Source organism: Giraffa tippelskirchi, chromosome 1, assembly GCF_054371585.1.
Source record: "Giraffa tippelskirchi isolate mGirTip1 chromosome 1, T2T-mGirTip1v1.2.pri, whole genome shotgun sequence".
Taxonomy (NCBI): domain Eukaryota; kingdom Metazoa; phylum Chordata; class Mammalia; order Artiodactyla; family Giraffidae; genus Giraffa; species Giraffa tippelskirchi.
The window spans coordinates 29,468,589-29,474,971 of NC_137275.1; positions in this window are offsets into that span (position 1 = coordinate 29,468,589).

Here is a 6,383-nt window from a genome sequence, read left to right on the forward strand (position 1 = left end):
TAACAGTATTGTATTTGCTCAAATGACTTCAATATAAATTAGTACTATGTTTGTACTTACAGCAGACTCTAGTGTTGTTATAAATGGAGCCTACAAATAGAATCAAATTTGAAATATACATGAAGATTATTTTATTTTTTAGATTTTAGAATATTTTATTTGTAATAGTAAATAATGCTTCAGATAAAGATACACAACTTCTAAAAATATCCTTTCAGTATTTTGTTTGGTTTTTAAATGGAAAAATATATACATATGGCATACAAATCAATCACATATATACAATAAAAAACTTATTCCTCTCATCCAATTTCTCTCCAGATGTTGCTATTGTTAACAATTTCCAGAAATGCACTCAACATTTTCTTTCCAAGTACAAACTTAGACATGTGTGTGTTTTTGTGTACAAATAGATGTGAGTGCATATAAATATAAATATACATATTCTAAGTAGAAATGGTAATATATTTACTCTTCTGAACATGGTTTTTATTCTTCAGTATACCTTAGAGATCATGCCATACCAGCACGTATAGATCTACTTCATTCTTTTTAATGGTTGTATAGTATTCCATTTTAATGAATAGACTTAATTTCTTAAATCATTTGTTTAAATTGATGGTTAACTTTTATTCTTCCATTTTTATGATACATAATGCTTCATTGAACATTTCCACACAGATCTTGGCTTAAAGATTATTTTAAAATACAGGTTTATATTTTTATTAGAAAAATATCCTATCCAATGTCCAATTTACTGTTGACTTTTTCATTTTTGTTACTTTTTGGTCAAATTTAAATGTTACTTATAAAACCAGCATTATATCTCTTAACCCACACATGTATACACACACACACACACACACACACACACACACACATATATCATACAGATACAGGTGGGCATGGAGGTAGAGAGATAGAGTATCAGGATTTTATGACACAGACTTTTGTTTTAAGTGTAGAGGGGAAAGCAGACTAAATGTAACATATAAGAAACACATACTTCCGGAATTCTCTGGAGGTCCAGTGGTTAGGACTCCGCACTTTCACTGCCAAGGGCCTGTGTTTGATCCCTGGTCGAGGAACTAAGATTCCATAATCTCTGTGGTGTGGTCAAAAGGAAAAAAAAGAAATAGGTACTTCCAAGTCCCTTGGACTGGAGGAGATCAAACCAGTCAATCCTAAAGGAAGTCGATCCTGAATATTCATTGGAAAGACTGATGCTGAAGCTGAAGCTCCAATACTTTGGCCACCTGATGCGAAGAGCTGACTCACTGGAAAAGACCCCGATGCTGGGAAAGATAGAAGGCAGGGGAAGAAGGGACGACAGAGGACAAGATGGTTGGATGGTGTCACCAACTCAACAGACATGAGTTTGAGCAAACACCGGGAGAGGGTGAAGGACAGTGAAGCTGGTGTCCTGCAGTCCATCGGGTCGCAGAGTTGGACACGACTGAGCGACTGACAAAAACAAAAGATCTCTTTACAGTGATGAGTCTCAATCCTCTGATGTCCTTCAGACCAGCAGGGTATATATATCTGCCATAGACCCTAGAATACGCTTGAGCAGTTATCTTAGAGCTTAGCCTTCAGCTTGGTATTTTCTAATTTGATAGAATTTATCTAGAAGAAAATTTTATTTTCCTGGGAAAGAAACTGTTTTAAATCCTTAGATACATATTAACAAATATTGAGGTGACTATGCCAATTATATGTCAGTTAACCTATAAATAAATACTAAGGTGGGATCAGAGGAAAGAAGCAGAATTAAAATACATTTCCTTTAAATAACGCCTAAGAAAATAATAATAGTTGCCACTTATTTTTTTCTAGGTGCCAGGTAACTCACAACTCTGTGCAGGAGTTAGTTAACATTATCTGTATCTTTTAATTTAGGAAAACAAAGCTCAGAGAGATTAAGTAATGGCCAGTGTTACACAGCTAGACAGTGATATAGCCAGAACTTTATCAGCCTCTCTGACTCTGAAGTCTTGTTTTACCTAATTAAGTTCTTGTTAAAGAGGGAAAAAATCATTCTTCCAAGCAGCATAGTAGATTCACCTTTCTTTCATGCCTCTTCTCCCCAGTGTCCTTTGATCCTTGTGACACTAGAGCTCATTTGTCTATTGTGCTTCCTTTTCCTTTTGCTCTCGGTTTAGAAACGCAGTCTTCAGAACATCCTTTCACAGCAGGTGGAAAACTTGTCAAAAATCCCAAGTATAGCAGAATTACCAAATTTAAAAGTGATGAAACACTGCACACACCATCACGGCAAGGGTACACAAGAAACTGCAAACACATCTGAGGAGAACTGGATGGCTGGAGGACAGTGGTTGGCGGCAAACCTCACTTTCTGTGTGTGTATGTGTGTGCGGGTGTGTGTGTGTGGGGGTCTATACACATGCTTCCACATGTGTGTACGTATCATCTTGTATGGCTTGAATTTTATTTAAACACTTAAGTTCCTTTATTATCTATTTTAAAGAGACGATTATTCAGAATGAGAGCTATTAACAAAGGCTTCTCAGGTATTCTGCATCCTGTGGTTGATGCTCAGAGCTTTGACTCTGTTGGCACCCTAGCTTTTGCCCTCCTAGGAAAACCTGGTTGATACAACTACTACTCAGTTCCTGACGAATCCAAAGCACTCCCACTTGATCTTTGTAAATATGGCCAGAGGATGCCATAGCTCATCATTCCACTTTCTAAATATCCTCAGTTCAGTTCAGTTGCTCAGTTATGTCCGACTCTTTGTGACCCCATGGACTGCAGCACGCCAGGCCTCCCTGTCCATCACCAACTCCCGGAGTTTACCCAAACTCATGTCCATTGAGTCGGTGATGCCATCCAGCCATCTCATCCTCTGTCTTCCCCTTCTCCTCCTGCCTTCAATCCTTCCCAGCATCAGGGTCTTTTCAAATGAGTCAACTCTTTGCATGAGGTGGCCAAAGTATTGGAGTTATAGCTTCAACATATCTTGGAGTAAATCAGTTCTTTGTGATAACTGAGTAGACATTATATTTTAACTCTACTGTGCTGTTTGTCCTGACTTTTAAAAAAATTAATTATTTTAATTGGAGGATAATTACTTTATAATATTGTGATGGTTTTTGCCATACATCAACATGAATCAGCCACAGTTATACATGTGTCCCCCCCATCCTGAAACCCCTCCCACCTCCCTCCTCACCCTATCCCTCTGAGTTGTCTCAGAGCACCAATGTCCTGACTCTTTACCGAACTACATCCTAACTCTTTTCCTCCCTAAAGCCTGACTCTGTTCCTCACTACATCCTGACTCTTCACCTCTCTATGGCCTGACTCTACCTCATTACATCCTGCCTCTTTTCCTTTTCATGGCCTGACTCTCAACCTCTCTATGGCCTGACTCCTTACCTCACTACATCCTGTCTCTTTTCCTTTCTATGGCCTGACTCTGGTCCTCACTACATCCTGACTCTGGCTTCCAATCTTGTTAATTTAAAAATATTTGCCGTGGGAAAAAATGGACTACTAATATAAAATAATCCTTTTTTAAAAAAGTTACTATTTCTTGACTATTTCATTTAAACGATGAATCAGCTATTCTACTTCCCAGATACTTTAACAGGCTAATTTTAGTAAGTGAAGAAGCTGCAGTATTTGGAGGTTTGTTGGTCGGTCATGTGTCCATCATAAATATTATGATTATTATTTTTACTCCGTCACAGAACGATTATCCAAATGCAATCTATAGAAAAGATAAAAATTGGTTACCATGGTCTTATTGGTGATGGACAGGGAAGCCTGGCATGCTGCAGTCCACGGGCTCACAAAGAGTCGGACACAACTGAGCGACTGAACTGAACTGATGGTCTTATTAATGTGAATATAAACCAAATGACAAAGCTAACCTAAGAAATACATCATTGCATCAAAAACAAATCTTTGAACTTGTGGATCCAGTGGATCAATTTTTCCTGTCAGATAAAAGAATGAAGCAGTGATAGTGGTGATAAAATGCACCTTTGTCTTTCCTTGGAAGTAACTGGTAGCTTCAATTCCTGAAGTTCTTTTGTATCTACTCAATGTAATAAACTTCCTTTAATCTTGGATGATGAATAGCACCTTAATCACAGGTTACACAAATGGGCACTGTTTCTTTATGGTACTTGACTTCAATTCCTTTTCCTTTTGCCACCCTAGGCTTATTGACATCCATGGTTCATGATTTTTTGTTGCTTTCAAATGCAAAGGCAGCTGTGGGGTGGGATCCTTTGAGATTAGCTCAACTTCATTGCATATCAGAAGAAAAGTATGTTCACCTTTTGGAATTGAAGGGCACAGACAATAAAATGAGTTCCTTCATTTATTTGTTAGTAATCAGAACAATTGTCCCCTTCCAGCTCCTTTCCCAGCCCCTAATAATGTGCTCTTTAGAGCCAAGAGGGCTTCTTTTGAAGACTTTCCTACTGATGGGAGGCAGTTGTTTTTCTCATTCCCTTTTCTTACTTTCTGCCAAATCCAGAGTGTATCTTTCTACCAATTTAGACTAGTTCTACCTCTGAAATTCTTGTCAGAGAAACAGGCTGACACCCTATCAGTGCTGTGCTGTGCCTTGCCTAGTCACTCAGTTGTGTCCGACTCTTTGCAACCCCCCAGGCTCCTTTGTCCCTGGGATTCTCCAGGCAAGAATAACGGAGTGGGTGGCCATTCCCTTCTCCAGGGGATCTTCCTGACCCAGGGATTGAACCTGGGTCTCCTGCATTGCAGGCAGATTCTTTACCATCTGAGCCACCAGGGAAGCCCATTTAGTACTGTGAAGGTGAAAAGTGAAAGTGAAAGTCACTCAGTCCTGTCTGACGCTTTACGACCCCATGGACTACATAGTCCATGGAATTCTCCAGGCCAGAATACTGGAGTGGGTAGCCTTTCCCTTCTCCAAGGGATCTTCCCAACCCAGGGGTTGAACCCAGGTCTCCTGCATTGCAGACAGATTCTTTACCAGCTGAGCCACAAGGGAAGCCCATTTAGTACTGTAGTAAGTGCTAAATAACCATACTAGAACATATGCTTTATGATTAACTTATCACAGACAAGGTGCTGGAGTTCTCTCTTATTTAAAGTTAATCTCTGCATCTGAGCTTGGATGCCTCTCCTCTTTCACCTTTCTAGGACCCCACACACCAATTATGCCTACTTTCTTCTAGCTACGCAACTAAATTTTTATCACCAGAATCCTTTCCCATCATTATTTCAACATTACTCTCACTCAACTTAATCCAAACAAAGCAAAACATAGCCCATTTTTGACCTATACTTCCTTTACTGCCTTGGGCTTCCCTAGTGGTTCAAACAATAAAGAATCTGCCTGCCAATGCAGGGGACACAGGTTCGATCCCTGACCCAGGAAGATCCCACATGCTACAGAGTAAGCCTATGCACCACAACTATCGAGCCTGTGCTCTAGAGCCTGGGAGCCACAACTACTGAGGCCACGTGCCACAACTACTGAAGCCCGTGTGCCCTAGAGCCCGGGCTGAGCAACAAGAGAAGCCATGGCAATGAGAAGCCAGCACACTGAAACTAGAGAGTAGCCCTTGTTTGCTCTGAGATAAAGCCATGCAGCAATGAAGACTCAGCACAGCCAAAAATAAATAAAAAGAAGATGAAGGCAAGACTAAATATGGGCAGAATCCCTAACATGTCCACATACTGTGATTTGTAGTAGTGATAATCTGTCAAGAAGGGCTAACCCATTTTCCTTCTTGAATGGGAGACCTAAGAAAAAAACAATCTCTAAGATTCCTAAATGTTGTAGAAGACGTTCTCTTCTCTTTGATACTCCAGGTCCATAGAGCCAAGCCAATCAGACGTTTTTCTGTTCACTTTTTTTTTGTCGAGGAAAGGGTTTTCTAGGAAATACTGAACTTCCCCCTAAAAGTAGGCCAGAGTAAACAACTCAAACTTAAAATGCAATAATCTTGAAACTTTACATTATTAAAAACAAGACAACAGGGCCAAAATGGAGTCACTTATGCTAAGCCTCACATTTTCCGCTTTCCCAGAAATAGAATCTTAAATGAGTCAGTCAGGAATTACCTTGTCCCCACTAGGGATATAATCTTCCTGATAGACCCCAACTACCCCCTAAAGGAAAGAGACCTTGGCACAACCAATCCACTTTTTGCTAGTATAATTTCTCTGTCCTGTCCTCTTCTGCCTAGAAAAGTCTTTCATTTTGTACAGCTCCTGGGAGCTTCTTTTTACCTACTAGATGGGATGCTGCCCAATTCATGAATTGTTAAACAAAGCCAGGAAGATCTTATAAAATTATACTCTGTTGAATTTTGTTTTTTAATGCAACTAATCTGAATGTCATTTTTTCCTAAGTCATCAGT